The sequence below is a fragment of the Muntiacus reevesi genome, chromosome 16 (assembly GCF_963930625.1).
Source record: "Muntiacus reevesi chromosome 16, mMunRee1.1, whole genome shotgun sequence".
Taxonomy (NCBI): Eukaryota; Metazoa; Chordata; class Mammalia; order Artiodactyla; family Cervidae; genus Muntiacus; species Muntiacus reevesi.
Window position 1 is genome coordinate 61,409,937 of NC_089264.1, and position 21,322 is coordinate 61,431,258.

The window sequence follows — 21,322 nt, forward strand, 5'->3', positions numbered from 1 at the left end:
GCCAGTGAGCCTGCTGCCTCCAACCAACGACAACCCTTGGTAAAAACAATGTTTCATCTCTTCCATAATGATGCTTTCTTTCCCCTTGCACTCAAACGGACACTGTCTAGTTCAGGCAGACATGTGATTTTTTTTGTCCCTTTAGCAATAGTTGGAAAACTGCCTCCTTGTTGAAGCTATGCAATTTCTCAGTTCTCCTAGGATAGCTAGGCAGCTCGTCACTCATTATGATACCTCCATTCACAAACTGACATCATAAAAACATGAAGGAAGATAAAGAAAGTATTGTGCAAAGAACTTTAAGCCAAGAGAAAAATAAACCCCTTGGATATTTCAAAATAGAATCCCAATGTACAGTGAAAGACAGTGTCTCAAAATGACATTCTCCTGTTTTAAACTCCTGTTGATGTGAGGAATCCAAATTGTTGAGTTCTCTCAAAGTCTGCCAGTCTTCCAGTTAGCCAAATACTGAATGACTCTTGCCAACAAAATATCTGAGTGTTGTTCTGCTTTGTTAGCTCTAGGCTAGAAATGAAGGAGGAAAGGGTGGCCGCGTTAAATTACCTGGAAGAATGAAGCCATTAATGAACCAGGGATCACAGAGTCATTTAGGCTTTTAAAACTAGGTTAACCCAATTGACACTGAAAAAGTTATTTGTTAAGTAACTTTTGTAGGGAAAACCACTAGACCATTCAGGTATGACCTAAATCAAATCCCTTACAATTATACAGTGGAAGTGGCAAATAGATTCAGGGGATTAGATCTGATAGACAGAGTGCCTGAAGAACTGTGGTGGGAGGTTTGTGACACTATACAGGAGGCAGTGATCAAGACCATCCCCAAGAAAAAGAAATGCAAAAAGGCAAAATGGTTGTCAGAGGAAGCCTTTCAAATAGCTATGTAAAGAAGAGAAGCAAAAGGCAAAGGAGAGATATTCCCATTTGAATGTAGAGTTCCAAAGAATAGCCAGGAGACATAAGAAAGCTTTCTTCAGTGATCAGTGCAAAGAAATAGAGGAAAACAATAGAATGGGAAAGACTAGAGATCTCTTCAAGAAAATTAGAGATACCAAGGGAACATTTCATGCAAAGATGGGCTCAATAAGGGACAGAAATGGTGGGGACATAACAGAAGCAGAATGTATTAAGAAGAGGTGGCAAGAATATGAAGAAGAACTGTACAAAAAAGATCTTCATGACTCAGATAACCATGATGGTGTGATCACTCACCTAGAGCCAGACATCTGGAGTGCGAGGTCAAGTGGGCCTTAGGAAGCATCACTAGGAACAAAGCTAGTGGAGGTGATGGAATTCCAGTTGAGCTATTTCAAATCCTGAAAGATGCTGCTGTGAAAGTGCTGCACTCAATATGCCAGCAAATTTGAAAAACTCAGCAGTGGCCGCAGGACTGGAAAAGTTCAGTTTTCATTCCAATCCCCAAAAAAGGCAATGCTGAAGAGTGATCAAACTACCACACAATTGCACTCATCTCACAACCTAGCAAAGTGTTAATGCTCAAAATTCTCCAAGCCAGGCTTCAACAGTACATGAACCATGAACTTCCAGATGTTCAAGCTGAATTTAGAAAAGGCAGAGGAACCAGAGATCAAATTGCCAACATCCACTGGATCATCAAAAAAGCAAGAGAGTTCCAGAAAAACATCTACTTCTGCTTTATTGGCTAAGCCAAAGCCTTTGAATGTGTGGATCGTAAAAAACTGTGGAAAATTCTTAAAGATTTGGGACTACCAGACCACCTGACCTGCTTCCTGAGAAATCAATATGCAGGTCAAGAAGCAACAGTTAGAACCGGACATGGAAAAGCACTCTGGTTCCAAATCAGGAAAGGAGTACGTCAAGGCTGTATATTGTCACCCTGCTTATTTAACTTATATGGAGAGTACATCATGAGAAACGCTGGGCTGGATGAACCACAAGCTGGAATGAAGATCACCGGGAGAAATATCAAACACCTCAGATATGCAGATGACACCACCCTTATGGCGGAAGATGAAGAAGAACTAAAGAGCCTCTTTATGAAAGTGAAAGAAGAGAGTTAATATTTTGGCTCAAAACTCAACATTCAGAAAATGAAGATCATAGTATCTGGTCCCATCACTTCATGGCAAATAGATGGGGAAACAGTGGAAACTGTGACAGACTTTATTTTCTTGGGCTCCAAAATCACTGCAGATGGTGACTGCAGTCATGAAATTAAAAGAGGCTTGCTGCTTATGAGAAAAGTTATGACCAACCTAGACAGGATATTAAAAAGCAGAGACATTATTTTGCCAACAAGATTCATCTCGTCAAAGCTATGGTTTTTCCAGTAGTTATGTATGGATGTGAGAGTTGGACTATAAAGAAAGCTGAGCACTGAAGAATTGATGCTTTTGAAATGTGGTGGTGGAGAAGACTCTTGACAATCCCTTGAACTGCAGGGAGATCCAACCAGTCTATCCTAAAGGAAATCAGTCCTGAGTATATACTGGAAGGTCTGATGTTGAAGCTGAAATTCCAATACTTTGGCCACCTGATGAGAAGAACTGACTCATTTGAAAAGACCCTGATGCTGGGAAAGATTGAAGGCAGGAGGAGAAGGGGATGACAGAGGATGAGATGGTTGGATGGCATCACTGACTGAGTGGACATGAGTTTGAGTAGGCCCCAGGAGTTGGTGATGGACAAGGAAGCCTGGTGTGCTGCAGTCCATGGGGTTGCAAAGAGTCGGCTGAGTGACTGAACTGAACTGAACATTTAGTTATCTTTTAAAAGGGGGATTTTGTTTGGGGAGGGAAATATAATAGGTTCCAAATCATTGCTTAGTTGAGTGTCTCTACTCTGTGTTAGGGTAAGCATGTTAAGTGGTTGATATTTGTATCTCAGCAGAGTGCCTTCTATTTCTAGTCACCGTATGTAATAAATCAGCTCTAAGATTTATGGGTCAGCTGTCAGGGCTCTGCAAGCTGTTACTTATGCTCCCATAACAAGGTAACCCTACATTTGGGAAGGTGAAGCAATTAACAGCAGAGAGAGATGCTGAGCCTGGCTTTGTTTAAAAAAAAAAAGCCCACAGAGATTTCTCCAAGTTTGCCTTTTTATCCCTCTGAATTTTTGTTTCAATCTATCTCTTTTCTAATGTTGTCTTCTTTCCTCTCATCTCTATTTTTGGAGTATGCATATAATCTCCCTATGTAAGATTAATTTAGATCAGCTTTGAACTAGGAAACCTGGCATGAAATAGAACTCCACTCTTCCCAAACCCGTATTTTCCTCTTCTGTTACCCAAGTTAGAAGCATTATCAGTCTTCCTAAACCTTTCAGAAACTTTGGTCTTGTCATCAAACTCCTTCTCCTCTCAAACTCTGCTTTCTAAAATTTTCTCAGATCTGCCTATTCCTGTCTCCCAATTAAGGCTTCCATTCCTCCTCTTCAAAAATGAAGTCATTTTCTAATTATTTCCACACATCCTATTCATTCCTCCTATGTACCTTCCAATCCAAATAGTCTTTCAGAGTCACCATTAAAAATGCATACCTGTTGAAAAATCTCTGCGGAGTCACATTACATCACTTATATGATAAATTCCTCAGTCAAGATTCAGTTGTTTCTACAATTTGACCCTCACCTACTTTCTCGGTGTTATTTTTTCTTCACCCCAGTTCATATCCCTAGGAACCACACTCTCGAGACATGTATGTTGGGATGTTCCTATTTTTGTGCTTTAAAGATGCTCTTCTGACTAGAAAGTTCGTCTTCCCAAGCCTGTCCATCATGATTCTTCATGCTGGGACTTCCCTGGCAGTCTGGTGATTAAGACAGGGAGCACAGGTTAGATCCGTGGCCTGGGAGCTAAGATCCCCCATGCCTCATGGCAGGGCTGAAAGAAATAAATGAATAAACACACAGTCCTTTGCATTGTCACCTTTTTAGAATCTTCCATTTTTACTCTCAGGTGGGGGGGGAGGGGCGGGGAACTTCCCTTCCACTATTTTCCATGGTAAATTTTATCTCTAATATAGTCCCACATCTCCCTTTCTCTTTACAACAAAAATTCTTAAATATATTTACTATACCCACTACCTCCAATTTCTCCCCAAACATTCCCTTTTGAAGCTGTTGAAATTGCTCTGCTATTCCAAGATAATTCATATCTGGATCAAGAAAAACACCCACCCTGCTGTACCTAAGCATAAGTTCCAGGACATCTTACTCAGCAAGAACATTGCATTTGGCCTTCTTCTTGAAATATTGTGTCCATCTCCCTTCCAGGATACCACTCAACCTAGGTCCCTACCTTGTCAACCACTTCCCTTCAGTTCCCTTTGGTGTTATTCATTATCTGCCATTTTTCAGATCTTTGCTCTTTTCAGCCTACTTCACCTAGTCTAATAGCTTTAAATATCAACTTCACTCTAAGGACTCTCGAAGTCAGAGATCTTAAGCATGAATTCCAGACCTTTGACTCAACTACCACTTGATATCTCCATATAGAAGTCTCATGTGCATCTCAAATTTAACATCCAAAAACAATCAAGATCCCCAACCCCCATTGTGACCTAGACTTCTACTCCTGCATGAGGCTGAAGCTCTGATACTTTGTCCACTTGATGCAAAGAACCAACTCTTTGGAAAAGACCCTGATGCTGGGAAAGATTAAAGGCAGGAGGAGAAGGGGATGACGGAGAATGATATTGTTGGATTGCATCACTGACTCAGTGGACATGAGTTTGAGCAAGCTTCAGGATATGGTGAAAGACAGGGAAGCCTGGCGTGCTGCAGTCCTTGCCGTCACAAAGAGTTGGATACGACTGAGTGACTGAACAACATTTTTTAATCTCGGAAAGAAGCAATGCCATTCTGAGCAATTCAAGCAATTGCTCAGGTCATCCATGGAATGGGATCATCCTTTCTTCCACATCCCATGTCAGATCCACCTGCAAGTTCTAAATGCTCTGCTTTCCTACTGTGTTCAGAATCTGATTAGTTCTTACATCTGCTGTTATTATGAGTCCTGGACTATGACAAAAACTCCTGAACTAATTTCACTGCTTCTATGCTAAACCTACTGATAGGTAGGTTGGTAAAGAACAGCTGATAGCTCAGTTGGTAAAGAATCCGCCTTCAATGCAGGAAAGCCCGATTTGATTCCTGGGTCAGGAAGATCCCCTGGAGAAGGGATAGGCAGCCCACTCCAGCATTCTTGGGCTTCCCTTGTGGCTCAGCTGGTAAAGAATCCACCTGCAATGTGGGAAACCTGGGTGTGATCCCTAGCTTGGGAAGATCCCCTGGAGAAGGGAAAAGCTACCCACTCCAGTACCCTGGCCTAGAGAATTCCATGGACTGTATAGTCTGTGGAGTCGCAGAGAGTTGGACTCAACTAAGCAGCTTTCACATACTCAGCTTCCACAATCCACAGTCCTACACAAAGCAGGCAGAGCTAGCCTCTTAAACCCCACGTCAGGTGAGTCTCCTCTTCTGCTCCCACGTTTCCGTGACTTCCCTTTTCATTAAAAAGAAAATCCCAAACTGTAAGGCAGCCCACACCCTCACTCTGGCCTCACCCGGTTCCCTAGTACCATGTTCCCCACTGCTCCGTGAACCCCGTGGCCCAGGCACGCCTGCCCCCGTTCTGCTCCTCAGGCCCCCCATGGGCCCCTCCACAGGGCCTTTGTGCGGTGTCTCTGTCAGAAATGTGTGTATCTGCATTCTTCAGTGATTTTCTCTCTCTTTCACTTCAGGCTTCTGTTCAAATATCACTTTCTCAGTGAGGCTTTCCCTAAGTGCCCCGTATAAAATAGCACCTGCCCCCCACCCAGCGCCCTCCGAGCCCACCCAGCACTCCTTATCCTCGTCATCTTGTTTTTACCATATCAGTGGAACTTACCATCACCTGAAATGTTACGTATTTGCATCATTTACCTGCTTTCTTTTCCCATCTCTTCTCAGTAGGCAATGCTAGCTCCAAGAGGGCAGGGATTTGTGTCTGTTTTGTTCTTTGTTGTGTTCCCAGTGCCTAGAGCAGAGCAAAGCATATGGGTGGTACTTACTAAATATGCATTAAATGAACTCTTTTCCATTTTTAAATTCTTAATTTTCAAGCCAACTAGTAGAAACATTATACATATATAACTGATTTTTCAACAAAGCATAAAATTCCTGTTCTATTTTAATTGGGGATGAAGAAGATGAGGTTAGACTATCTTGACAACCACTGTGTGATTTTAAATTACCTTAAACTGTTCTATGATGTATGCAGGAAGTGAAGTCATAATCTCTCAGTCATGAGTATTTTATTTTAAAAAGCAAGTTGAAATAATACAATACAAAATGTCATCTTGACTGGATAGAAATAGAACATGCTTTCCTGCTTTGAAAAAGATTCAAATTTCTTTTTGAAGTTGTACCCTCTCAAACAAACTTTGACTCTCAAGTATATTTATTCAATCAGAAAGGTTGCTATCACATTGTAGTACTTAAGGGTAGTATCTTCCTATGGGTTTATCACTTTAAGTAGCTGATGACATCTGCTGTAGAGATTGCACACGCTCCACAATTCTGGAAAATAGATTGTTGAGGGTTTCCTTTGGTACCACAGTCTCAGGAGGAAAGTTAAGAGTTTAATATTTTATAGCTCACAGTAGGTTACATGGTCGAGCTAAGCTTGTTTTAGTAACAGCGCTTCAAACTACCAAAGGTTATTGCTATCAGAGAAAAAGAAAATGTTAGCTTGCTACTGTGACTCCCAGGAGAGCCTATCCTGTATAAGCAGCATCGTAGAGGAATGCGTTATGTTATTCCTATAATATTTAGCTGAGTAAAACCTTTGTTCAGTCGCCCAGTCGTGTCTGACTCTTTGGGACCCCATGGCCTGCAGCACCCCGGCTCCCCTGTCCTTCACTGTTTCCTGGAGTTGGCTCAAACTCATGTCCATTGAGTCAGTTATGCCATCTAACCATCTCATCCTCTGTCACTCCCTTCTCCTCCTACCCTCAATCTTTCCCAGCATCTGGGTATTTCCCAATGAATCGACTCCTTGAATCAAGTGGCCAAACTATTGAAGCTTCAGCTTTAGCATCAGTCCTTTCAATGAATATTCAGAGTTGATTTCCTTTAGGATTGACTGGTTTGATCTCCTTGCTGTTCAAGGGACTCTCAAGAGTCCTCTCCAGCACCACACTTCAAAAGCATCAATACAACTTTTATTATGTGATATCATATTTGATATTTCTCTAATGTCTACCTGAAAATACAAGTTTGCATAATGATCAGGCAATGCCATAAATTTTAATCTACTCATAAATTGGTTTCTAAGAATGGTATTTTTGCAGCACTTGGTGGTATACTGTATCACATAAAAAAAGAAGATGGATTTAGTAAGCTGGTTTCTGCTTTCTCTTGTGGTAGGTTTCTTGAAATCTGTGTTATTTATGTGTTGTCACCAATTTAATTAAATTAACATTCAGAAATTATACAGCCAATTTGGCAGTACTATAAGTTGATGTAAAAATTTATCTGGCATTGTTAATGTGCTTTTAAATGCTGACATGGCACCATTACTGAATATTTGCTAAACATTTATTTCTGTTGTTTAGCACATTTACAACATCTTGTCTTTTTAATGTAGGCAGTTTTTATTGTAAACCTATACACTATGACTTATCAGAACGTATTAAAACACAGATATATACAGTTAATCTCAAGTGTCCAGAATTGAATTAAACGCATGCTCTTGATGGCAACAGATGTTTTAACCACCTAGACTGCTTTTTTTATCCTTGTTTGCTTTGAAAATAGGTATCTCTGACTCTCTTTTATTTTGGGATTATTATTAATTTTAAGTTATCATTGGATTATTTCTAAATTACACAGACTATGTGTAAGATAAAACTTTCTTCAGATATAATTTTATAAACAATATTGTTCTTGTCAAAGATTTTTTAATGGTATTTTAACAACAGTTTTTTCCTGCAAAAATCAGACAATGAATACATTTCACATAGAAATGCATCTTTACAAGCAATATGATAATAGTGTATTTCTTAAGACAATAGTGTATTTTTTAAAATGCTTGTATAAAAAACCCAAATTAAAGAACATATACAGTATGCTCAAATGTATCTTTGAAGCTTGTGTCTAAAAGTGGCACAAATTAAAGAGCTTAAAATATTTTGTAGCTCCCGGAAGATAGATCCTCCATGTAGCATGCAAGGCTAATGTTGGATTTCCTCACATTAAATTTTATAAAATACTTCCTGAAAGATATCAAATAAGGAGTCACGGACTGCCAGGGCAGAGAAGTTGGAGGCAAAGCATTTTCTATAAGTTAGGGCTCCTAATACCACATTTCTCATAGAATTCTTGTGAAGATTAAGCCATATCATGGCTTCCAAGTGCTTAGTATGGCTCTTGGTGCATAAGAAGTGCTCAATAAATGTTAGTGATTGTTATTATTGGGCTTCTTAGGTGGCTCAGTAGTAAAGAATCCGCCTGCCGATACAGGAGATGTGAGTTTGATCCTTGGGTCGGGAAGATCCTCTGGAGAAGGAAATGGCAACCCACTCCAGAATTCTTGCTAGGATATTCCCATGGACAGAGGAGCCTGGCGGGCTACAGTCCACAGAATCACAAAAGAGTCACAAATGAGTTAGCAACTAAACAACAGACAACAGCTGTCATTATTACTACTGTTACCAGGACACCTACAGCATGTGAGGCAGGAGCAGCTAACGGAAAGAGGACTTCAGAAGAGGCGACCTCCAAGTCTCATCCATGACATGAATATATGCAGCTCTCATGCAGAGGTGCAAAGGAGCTAATGCTGGAAGAATTGTAATTACCAAAGAGGATGCAATTGTTAATTGAATTTTAAACCACTTATCTTTTCTGTGCATTGTACCTAAAGTAACCAAGTGGCAGATGTAGCACTGGGAAAATCTCAGGATTATCTCAGCATTTAAGGGCAAATCACTTAAAATAGCTACCTTACTGAAATGGAGGAATTTCCTTCCTCTCTTGCCAAGGTCTGGTGAGGAAGAGCTGTTTTTAGATAAAGTTTCTTCCAAAATTAACAATGGCTTCCATGAGGATTTTTGCTGCCAATATGAGGCTATATAAGTCGTTTCTGTTTCACCAAGGAGCCACTAGCTCGCGGAGTGAAATTGGTTGAAATCAGAGAGCAGGGAAAGCTACTTGGGAATGTTCCTCTTGTGGCAGCAAATCAGATGCTCCTCTGATTTTTTTTCCTCCCTCTGTTTCAACCAAAGCAACACCCAAATTCCACAGGTACCAACTGAATTAACTTTTACAAATGTCATGAGAATTTAACCTCAACTCTGAAACACACAGAGATGGAGACAATGCGTGATGCTGTAACAGTCGTTAATTTAGTGGTGCAACGGGAAACAAAGCCTGCAATCCAAGTAGCGCTGTTTTCAGGAAGGCCAGGGGTCTGTGGTTGCTCTTTCTGTCGTCACAACAGGTGACTCAAACAAGGGGATCATGTGTAAGTCCCTCCAGATTAATCAAGGAAGGGGTGAAGCTTGCACCCCAGAATCTGACCAGCATGTTTGTGATATATAGACATTTCTTTTGGGTGTTATATTATATGGCTATTTCAGTAACAAGGGAGTTTATCTTTTTTTTTTTTTTGTTTCTTTGAAACATTTATTTATTTATTTATTTATTTTTTTTTTTTGTATTCTATTTTTTTTTTTTTTTTTTTAATATTATTTTATTAGTTGGAGGCCAATCACTTTACAACATTTCAGTGGGTTTTGTCATACATTGACATGAATCAGCCATATAGTTACATGTATTCCCCATCCCGATCCCCCCTCCCACCTCCCTCCCCACCCGACTCCTCAGGGTCCTCCCAGTGCACCAGGCCCGAGCACCTGACTCATGTATCCCACCTGGGCTGGTGGTCCGTTTCACCATAGATAATATACATGCTGTTCTTTCAAAACATCCCACCCTCACGTTCTCCCCCAGAGTTCAAAAGTCTGTTCTGTATTTCTGTGTCTCTTTTTCTGTTTTGCATATAGGGTTATCGGATGAAACTGGAGCCCATTATACAGAGTGAAGTAAGTCAGAAAGATAAAGAACATTACAGTATACTAACACATATATACGGAATTTAGATAGATGGTGGCGATAACCCTATATGCAAAACAGAAAAAGGGAGTTTATCTTTTGAAAGATGTTTGTTCACAGAAATCCCTATGTGCCACACCAACATGGGGTCCTATGCAATATTAGGAATTAATGTGAAAACAGCCTGAGTTAAAATGGAGGGGAAAGTCAGCACTTCCATGGAGGCATCTACTGGCAGTGGATACGTAATAATATTGGGATTGGGACTTCCAAGGGTTTGTCATCTTCCTTTCAAAAAATGCAGGAGTCACTGACCTGGCAGCCTGTTCCCCATGAAGCCTGCCTGAGTCAGTCCAGAAACTGTAGCTGCAGATAAAAATCCAGAAGCCAGTGAGATCTGAAACGAGTTTTAACTTCTTTAGTCTCTGTGTGGAGGGAGGAGCTAACTCCATGTTCCTGAATGTTCCCCACGCCATAAATTTGTCCTCATCTCTATTCTGTTTCCTTGATGAGATGCAGCCTTGCATTGCTTGCTGCATCCCGATGCTCCAGGTGGGACTGCCTGTCTGCCCCAACTGACTCCAGCGATGCAATGGACCCGGACCTCCTGCCTGGGGCTGGTCCTCCCTTTCCTGCTCAGAGGCAGGCGTCGGTCCTGGCTCCTTCAGCCCCTGGGGGAAGTTCCTCAGAAGCTCCTGACCCCGTGACCCACTGTCTGGAAATTCCCACTGCTTTCTCTCCTAATTTAGACTGACTAGATGCCCCTTGAATACAAACCAGTTTGGATCAAATAGGAGCTCCATATGTCCTTTCAAATATGAACTCAGGCTGCGCCCTTTGGGATTCATTCCTACAACTGGATTGGTTTACCAGCCCCAGTTTAGGCTGTTGTCCAGCCTAGACCACTTGTTGGGGTGCTGGTGGATTCACTCCCAAGCAGCCGTGAATGCTGCTGTGAAGGCTCGCAGCACCCCCTTTCTCTCGGTGCCCTTGCTCCAGAGGGATCCTTGCTCGAGAGGTTACCCCACCCTCCCTGAAGCCAGCAGTCCGCAGGTTTTAAAGAGGAAGTTTCCTGGCCTCGAGGTGGGGCCACATGTCTGGTGCAGTTTGTGTTCCAGGGTATGGGGCAGACTAAGGCTCTTCTCCACCAGAGATAACACATTTGCTTAGCTGTTCTTTTTATCAGTTCCCTGTTTTCATTGCTTCCCTTGTCTTAAAAATGTTTCTTCCCAAGAAGCCCCATTTTAGGTTCTTGGCTTTGGAAGCAGACCAAAGACCACTTCCCCTTCTGTTGGGCCAGTGCTGGGATCCCAGGCTTGAGATCAAATCATGAGTTAGCCACCTCCCAGGTCATAAGATAGGCTTATAAAATCATCTCATTGTGGCATACCATCTGCCAAGCCCACCCAGCCTATTCTTTTTCTCTCTAAATATCACCTCCTCTTTCCCCACTCCTCAAGCAAACCTTGCACAACATGAAGCTTGTTGTATAAACCTAGAAGTACAATGGAATTCTATCAGAAATTGAAATGTATCCAACTCCCCAAAGTGTCTCTTACCATAGGCATCACTGGATCCTCATTTAAAGAACGGAGTTTCTGGAGTTGATACTGGCTCACTTCTTCCTTAGCTTGTCAGGAGCTAGATTTGTTTTTTGAACAGACTGGTCCTTGAAAGACTTTAGGCCGCCAATTGTTCTAAGAAGTTTTACACACAAGATGCATTGATCTGTCCACATTGCGAGGGTGAGCGCCTTACCACCCACCTGGAACAGGGAACTTGAACTAGTGAACTGAAGTAGAACATAAAATATCCATCAGCTCAGCTCAGTCGCTCAGTCGTGTCCGACTCTTTGCGACCCCGTGGACTGCAGCAGGCCAGGCTTCCCTGTCCATCACCAGCTCCTGGAGCCGACTCAAACTCACGTCCATCGCATTGGTGATGCCATCCAATCATCTCATCCATATAATAGCTATTTTCTTATTCTATGTCATCTCTATTATGTCCCTTTGAGGCAAATATATTTTGAGTAGAATGTACAATCAGCAAGTTTTCTATTATTTACAAATTGCTGAATATATCCTGTCAAAACACTCACTAAAAATACTTCACATTCTCTCAATCATGCTAAGAAAAACACAATCACTCAAGGAAGAGTTTGCCTACAGAATATCACACCCTTCGAAATAAATTTTTAGAGAAACCACATGAGATACTTCACTCCACTTTTTGCCTTTGTTAAAAATCAGCTTATCAAAGACCTGCAGAGTGGTTTTTTTTCAAAGCCTTATTAGCTCATGTTTTTATTAATGATTAGACATATTGCTGTATTATCAGTCACTGGAGAAAGTTAAGAGATGCTTGACTAATTGCACGTAAGGATGGCTCTTTACCTTTTTTTTCCTTTCACATTTTTTCTCTTACCTCATATTGTTACTCTTTCCTATCAATTACCACCTCCACCGCCTAACTTTTCACTATTTACATAGAAAATGATCTTAATTTAAATCCTTTCTAAAATGCCATCCTTGAGCAAAGTTGTAAGGTGGGTGAAAGAGGGCAGTATGTCAAGCTGGGAAGCCTGGTTTTTATTTCAGCTCTTGTTTCCTTCCTGCCTGTCGTCTGGTTTGCTCCTTAGTCTTTCTTACAGCCCTCGCTTGGATCATCTGTAAAATGAATGGGTGAGACTAGGGAGCCTGAGAATACCTTCCAGCTCTAACACCCTAGGATACTATAATTTCATCTCCGGATTCTCCTCAGAGAGGAGGAGACTCTTGAGAGTCCCTTGGACTGCAAGGAGATCCAACCAGCCCATCCTAAAGGAGATCAGCCCTGAATATTCATTGGAAGGGCTGATGCTGAAGCTGAAACTCCAATACTTTGGCCACCTGATGCGAAGAGCTGACTCATTTGAAAAGACAAGCTGACTCATTTGAAAAGACCCTGATGCTTGAAAGATTGAGGGCAGGAGGAGAAGGGGACAACAGAGGATGAGATGGCTGGATGGCATCACCAACTCGATGGACATGAGTTTGAGTAAACTCCGGGAGTTGGTGATGGACAGGGAGGCCTGGCGTGCTGCGGTTCATGGGGTCGCAAAGAGCCGGACACGACCGAGAGACTGAACTGAACTGAACTGGACCTCTCCTCCTAGTCATCCTAGATCCAGCTTTTCTTTGTCAGTGACTTATCAGCCACTTGCTCTGGTCCAAAGTCTCTGCATGTTTTTATCCTCCAGCTCATCTTTTCCATCCTAAGTGTCCAGAGTTCTATTTCTTCAGGGTACCTACTCTCTGCACAGAGAGAGACATGGTCTCTCAATAGAGATCTTGGGCCCTGATGAGCTCCGCATACATGGCAAATGGTAGACACATCCTGCTCCCATGTGTGAAATGAAATTAATAATAGTATCCTGTCATTTTGAAATGTTAGGAGTTCAGACGATGAGAGAGAGAAGTGAGTGTGAAGTATTAAAGTGTCATAGAAATGCAGTGTATCCTGAAAAATGAGCACATTAGCAGAGCCTGCTGTGTAATCTCTCCTAGGTAACTCTTGTTTTTTTTTTTTTTTTTTGCTTTTTTTTAAATAAGACCTTCAAGAGACAAATTTCTTAATCAAAACCAATGACCCTGAAGGTCTTGTGAGTACTCTACCATTCTGGAGGAGGAGGTGTTTAGGCTACTGGAGGCGCTGGAGACACCTCTCCATGGGAGTTATACTCCAATTTACACTTTTGTGGTTAAACACAAAGGAATTTGCCTAGATGTCTGTCTTTATGGATCAAACTGCTCTAGCTATACTTAAAGTGTGAAACCCACTCAAAATGCAAAATCAGCACATCAGGTGGGCATATCATCATAGTTTGGACTGTATCCAAAAGCCAGGATGAAAGAGAACAGGATTTAGCTTTAATCCTTAAGATTATGTTTTACAATGAATGGTGATCCTGAGGAGTGAAATATTGTGAATTAAAAATCATCCCAGCTTAAGATGACACAAGGCAGCCTTTGATACCTCTGAAAAACCGTCCAGAATTAAGACCCAAAGTATTTAATGGATCAACCATAGCCAAAAAAATCAGATTTTTCCTTCTTCAGATCATTATGGAGATAAAGCCATGGGGCCATGTTCCTGCAAATATTGAGGCACTATTCAATAGATCTTAGGCCTGGCATTTAAATTCATTTTCTTCATTTGCAGAATTAAGATAACCTTCAATGAGGCAATGCATATTAAAGAAGCTTGTAAAACTTGACACAAGGCAGGTGATTAGTCCAATTCACACACTTACTGTCACATATAAATACTTTACATTTTATTTATTTTGGGCGTGCTGGGTCTTGGTGGCTGCACGAGATCTTTTCTGGCTGTGGTGAGTGGCTGGTACTCTCGTTGCGGCGCCCAGGCCCTCGCTGCACAGGCTCCCGGGCGCGTGGGCTTCAGTGGGCGAGGCTACCGGACTCCAGAGCGCAGGCACGATGGTCGTTGTGGACGGGCTTTCCTCTCCTGGGCGTGTGGGATCCTCCTGGAGCAGGGATCAAGCCTGTGTCTCCTACACTGGCGGGGGAATTCTTTACCACTTTACCACAGGGAAGCCCTGTTATTATATTTGTTTCTATTTATTCTCTAAATATTATGCAGTATATTTTCTCTGTGCAGTTCTATAAATATTCCAATAAAGTGCATGGTTTTTGTGGTCAGCAATCATAGGTGAAAGCCGCTCTTATTATCCTAGAAGTTGTGCTGTCATAGTCTCACTGCCCCCAGAAGTTGGGCAGCATCAAACTTCTCCTGTGTGGGGTACATTCACCTTCCAGAAACCAAGCAAATAAACAAACCCAAATAAAGCTGCCCATGATGTCATGGTCAAAAAAGAAAAGAATCGTGCAATCCTTTAAAAAGTATTGAATATATTTGTTATTTAATCTCTCTCTTACTTGATGGTTGATGAATCTCATTTTCAACCCATTAAAATCCAGTTTTATGGACTGAGTATTTCAGACAGAATGTACTGTAATGGCTTTTTCCTGGTATTGGACATTAGAACACATGAAAATTCAACCAATAGCTACTGGCTCTTTTGTATAACAAACTTCCCATTTTCATTGAGTGATGGGACAAGAGACCCTTTGCTCCCAGAGTGGTCTGTGTGCCAGGCAGAGTAACCTCTGGAGTAAATGAATTTAACTTTTCTTGGGGCTCTCTCATTTATTTGTTTTGTGATCATATATAGGTTCTTTTGTTTATATTCCTTTATAAAATAGAGCTGCTAATGTTTGCTTATTTTACAAAATTACTGAGTAGATACAAATAACTTTAGATAGTATATGAAGTTATTAAAATACAATAATTTATAGAGTTAACAGTATAAATGACATTGACATATATGGTTTCACTCAACTCATCTGATGTCACTTTCATGATTTTTGCTGTGGCTGAGGATCACGTAAGCTATTATTTACATAATATTTTATATTAACTCTATTTTGTTATCAAAATTAATTTATTTTGTAAAAGAGACTTTCTATTAATATTACCATTGTAAATGGAAAACACCACTTTGAGAAATAGAAGTTGACTTCAAAAATAAATTCAATAAAAAATAATGTCATTAATTTCTAGCTAGATGCTGCTGCCTACTATGCCTCTGGGGCTTCCCTGACAGCTCAGCTGGTAAAGAATCCACCTGCAATGCAGGAGACCCCAGTTCGACTCCTGGGCCGGGAAGATCCCCTGAAGAAGGGACAGGCTACCCACTCCAGTATTCTTGGGCTTCCCTGGTGGTTCAGATGGTAAAGAGTCCACCTGCAATGCGGGAGACCTGCGTTCAATCCTTGGTTTGGGAGGATCTTCTGGAGGAGGGCATGGCAACTCCCTCCAGAATTCTTGCCTGGAGAATCCCATGGACAGAGGAGCCTGGCGGGCTACATACAGTCCATGGGGTCGCAGAGTCAGACATGACTGAGTGACTAAACTCAGCACGCATACTATGCCTCTGACCTATTCTCTTTGTTAAAAGTAGCTATCACATAGCATTGAAATTACACTCGTTTTATATAGAGGCTTTCTACTAGATGTAAACCAGAAGTATTGCAGACTATTTAAAAAGAGTGATTTTCTGTGTCATTCTCTGCTGTTTCTTAAATGACTTAAAATGATCTTACCACCCATCTGCATGGCAGGCCCCTCATTTGGAGGGAAATTAGTGCGGCAGGAAGTGTAATGAGGAGTAGCCGTCTGTGCTCTGCCCCAGACCTTCGCATGTCACTAATACCCGGGAGCCTTATTTCCTGAATTTCAAATACAGGTGTTGAGAGAGAGCATTTCTGATTTCTGTCCCTAAAATACTGTGTGGCATCCTTCATTCGTACATGCAGAATAGATAGCGCATCATTTAGTAAATATCTGAGAATGCCTAGATTCTCATTACTAAAAGAAAGATCTTGTTCATCACAATGTTCTATCTTTTTAAATAAGGTCAGTCTGAACTTCTGTCCACATCAGCAATTCAAAAGATGGTCAAGCTTATGGGGAAGTCAGGGAATTCACTTTAATATTGCCTGTAATGGAAGATTAGGTGAATAGAGTAAGTGAAATTATGAGATATTCATGAATAATAGGCTACTCTGATCTCTCCTGCTAAAGTGCTACAGAAAAGTCTTGATTGATAGTACACTGTTACAAAGGAAAAGAAAAAAAAAATACAGATATTCCTGCTTCCTACAAGTCTTTTGAAAGCACACCTGAATAAATACAGCCCTAGATGAAGTGAGGAGACCATTAGTCTTGCAATAGATGGATTCTCAATGATTTAATGATGACTCAGGCCATGATCCCTGGAGAAGGAAATGGTAACCCACTTCAGCATTCTTGCCTGGAGAATCCCCATGGACAGAGGAGCCTGGCGGGCTACAGTCCATGGGTCACAAGAGTCAGACTTGACTTAGCGACTGAACCACCACAGGCCATGATACTGTCCTCAGCTCTGCACGGCGCAGTGGGCAACACCAGCTATGCGTCCCATCGCAGGTTTGACGCTTTACATTGTGGAGGCTATCGTTAATTATGCACATGAACACACACACATGAATTAAGTATAACCACAAAGGAGTAGTGACTTGTGATTTGTAACTTCCAGCGTTTCTTATTGTCTTTTTTTGTGAAATGTACGCTCTTCTAAAGCTGATGATTATATATGTCACCTGATTTTCCCAGTGAGTATCATAATAAAGTAATGAATGTGCATCAAAAGCTTCACATTCAGTCCTGAGATTGGATGCTTACCCAGGCCAGTTGGTCAGGAGCTAAAGTGGGGCTGTCCTCTCTCAGATCTTCACTGTGTCTTTGGTCATCCACGCCAGAGTTGGCCAGCGCGGCTTCATCACATTGCTAGCTACCCATCCCTACCCAGGATTTTTCATCTTCTTGATTGACACCAGGACTTACTAAGAGCTGGCTTACTTGTCCTTTGGAATTTCGGATCCCACCCTGGGAATCTTGCGCCCTGTGCTCACTCTTACTACTTACCACTCAATAATTGTTCTGGATTTTCCCTAGGCCTCTATTCATCTAGTTTTATTTTTTGATCAGAGATATACTTCAGCAGAGAGTCTGCACAGCCAGCCACCTGGGTTAGGTCTCCAGCCAATTCCCTCTTGTCTCCCAAGCCCAGAGTATGGACTGTAACAATGTATTGTCTCATTGGAAAAAAAATATCAGTTGTAAAGGAGAAAAAAAAATTAGAAAAGGAATACAGTTTGATTCCTTTAAATTAAAACTGATTATTTTTTAATTAAAAGGAATTCTTAGAGTAAGTTATCAATACGAATGTAAAGCAACTAAGGTTTCTTTCATGCAGGATAAATTAGATTAAAAGTCTCAAGGGCAAAGATCAATAACAGCTTAAATAAATAGAATGTGTTGGACTGAAATGTCATGCTGTTTCTATTTCAGTTTTCTGTGGGAATGTTTCTGCCAATATGTGGTTTTGGCTTTATAAGGCAAATACAGGGAGGCTGTTTTTTGTTTTCTAGATCTTTAACTGGTTATCAGTATAACCTAGCACCACTGAAACCTGATCACTGTCTATTTTCACATATGCCTTCGAACTAAACTTCCCTATTTCTGCATTTCAAGGTCAACATCCCATAAAAGTAAACGCAAGATACCAAAACACTGTGATGCCTGTTCTCTCTCTCTCTCTCTCTCTCGATGTGTTTTAATGAACTGAATAACCAGATCTGACATCAATAATCTTTCCCTAGAGTCAGTTTATACAATTCATAGAAGCATTTAGCATAGCACTTGGCACAAAATAGAATTTTGGAATGGTAGCTATGATTAGTTTGGGGCTTCTCACACTGCCTGATTCTGAGCCTCTCATCCCTCAGGCTGAACTGTTTTCTTGCTCTAAGGGATTTAGAATGAGTCATAAATGGCATAGCTCAGACACCCAGAGTGTTCCCTGGCAGAGCCAGGAAAAGTCCCCTTCAAGATGACGCAGGACAGTGACCCTCCATTTGCATCTTTAAACTGGCCTCTGTGCCCTTGGGTTCTACATGGACAAAACTGATTTCAGCTGGCATTGCCAATTACTAGCTTTGGGCGATTTATAAACCCGTGAGTCTCTGCTTCTCTTCATCTGAGATGGCTATAGTAACTTATTAGATGATCTGGGGTGAGACGCCTAGCTGACTCCTCCTCACTTTCATCATCACTAAAATGGAGTTGGACTTGTCACTATTAGATAATCTCTAAAGTTCCATCTAGATCTAAAATTTTGTTTAATTTTTATTCACTGCCAGATGATTAAAAATATCTGTAATAAAAGTCTGTCAACCACTTACATTTTTCCCCTCTTGAGATTGGAAGTTTAATGAAAATGATCTATGGTAATATTCTGTATTAGATTTTGTGGATTTGCCTATATTTTAATCTATGAACACTTTTTTGTCTTCCAAAACAAGTGAAAATAAGATTCACAAGTAGACAAAATTCACTCTGTATTAGCGCAACACTAATTTTCTGTGTTCCTTGATTCACAGATCTCTTATGATAATAAAAGCAATTTCCATATTGGCACTTGAGAGAGATGGAAACAGTATATTGAACTAGTGTAAATCACAAATTTAGAACAGCACATACTTTGCAAAAAGGAAAAAAATTCTCACTTCTCAGATCTTATTTTTCAAGGGAAGGACAGATTATATTGAATTATTTTAGTTACCATTGCTGCATAACTGTCCAAAATTTGGTGTCTTAAAACAATAGTTCTTTTTCTCAAGGTTCTCTGGTGGGTTGGCAATCTGGGTAACTCTGGCTGATCTAATCTGGAGTCACTCCCTTGCTGCAGTTATCTGGTACCTGAATTGAAGGCTTTATCCACATTCGCAATTTGAGTTGGCTCTACCTGTCACCTCTAGCTGGCCTGTCACCTCCACAACCTGGTAATCCAGGGTTCTGAGAAAGCTAGAGCAGATGCTGGAAGCTCTCTTGAGGCCCAGGAGAGCTTGCACTGTGGCTTCTGACACATCCTATTGGTCAAAGCAAGTCACAAACTAGCATGCCAGATACAAAAAAGTGAAGAAATAGCCTCCAGATCTTGATGGGAGGAGCAGCAAGTCACACAGTCAAAGGATGGGACACAAGGAGGAGTCATTTACTGTAACAATCTGTCATGACAATATGCTGTTTCCATAAAGACTATTTGGAAAGAACTCTTTTATCCCCATAGTACTAATACCCTTGATTTTACATACCATGTTAAATGAGCAAGAGTTTTTATCATTAGCGAAACTCAATTCTCAGACCACCTTATGTGACCACCTTACCTGCCTCCTGAGAAACCTGTATGCAGGTCAAGAAGCAACAGTTAGAACTGGACTTGGAAAAACAGACTGTTTCCAAATCGGGAAAGGAGTACGTCAAGCCTGTACATTGTCACCCTGCTTATTTAACTTATATGCAGAGCACATCATGCAAAATGCCATGCTGGATGAAGCAAAAGCTGGAGTCAAGATTGCTGGGAGAAATATCAGTAACCTCAGATGTGCAGATGACACCACCCTGATGGCAGAAATTGAAGAGGAACTAGAGTCTCTAGATGAAGGTGAAAGAGGAGAGTGAAAAAGTTGACTTAAAGCTCAACATTCAGAAAACTAAGATCATGGCATCCAGGCCCATCACTTCATGGCAAATAGATGAGGAAACTTTGGAAACAGTGACAGACTTTATTTTCTCGGGCTCCAAAATCAGTGCAGATGGTGACTGCAGTCATGAGATTAAAAGACGCTTGTTCGTTGGAAGAAAAGCTATGACCAACCTAGACAGCATATTAAAAAGCAGAGACATTACTTTGCTGACAAAGTTCCATATAATCAAAGCTATGGTTTTTCCAGTAGTCAAGTATGGATCTGAGAGGTGGACCATAAAGAAAGCTGAGCATCGAAGAATTGATGCTTTTGAACTGTGGTGTTGGAGAAGACTCAAGAGTCCCTTGGAAATCAACCCTGACTATTCATTGGAAGGACCGATGCTGAATCTGAAGCTCTAATACTTTGGGCCACCTGATGTGAAGAACTGACTCATTAGAAAAACCCTGATGCTAGAGAGACTGAAGGCAGGAGAAGGGGATGACAGAGGATGAGATGGTTGGATGGCATCACTGACTCAATGGGCAAGCTCCAGGAGACGGTGAAGGACAGGGAAGCCTGGCATGCTGCAGTCTGGGGTTGCAGAGTCGGGCACGGCTGAGTGACTGAACAACAACACCGTATTCTGATAACAATACAGAGACATATTAAAGATAACCACTTCCCATTTTTCAGATGTTGAGGATTCTTAGTCAGACATTTAGTTGCTTCACGATAAATTTGTGGTCTTTGGGAATTGGCTAGTTGTTCTCTTGTATTGCAAAGGGAATTTCCTTCCCCCAAATCTTTTTTACTTTCCTTCAGGAAAGTCATTGCTTACATAATTCTTAAGCTATGTTATCAAAAACAGCCCATATTTGAAAAAGAAAAGTAAACCTTTAATGCATTCTTTTGTATTAGAAGACGTTTTTGTGCCGTGCGCTATGCTTAGTTGCCCAGTTGTGTCTGACTCTGTGACCCCCTGGACTGTAGCCCTCCAGACTCCTCTGTCCATGGGGATACTTCAGGCAAGAATACTGGAGACGGTTGCCATGACTCCAAGGGATCTTCCCAGGCCAGAGTTCGAAGCCAGGTCT

At 41.2% G+C, this 21,322-nt stretch overlaps 1 protein-coding gene across 1 annotated transcript in view; it reads left to right on the plus strand.

Annotated features, from left to right (window-relative positions):
• Nucleotides 1-21,322, plus strand: part of GABRB1 (gamma-aminobutyric acid type A receptor subunit beta1) — a 400,975-nt gene that overhangs the window by 38,441 nt on the left and 341,212 nt on the right. The gene's annotated exons all lie outside the window — the stretch shown is intronic.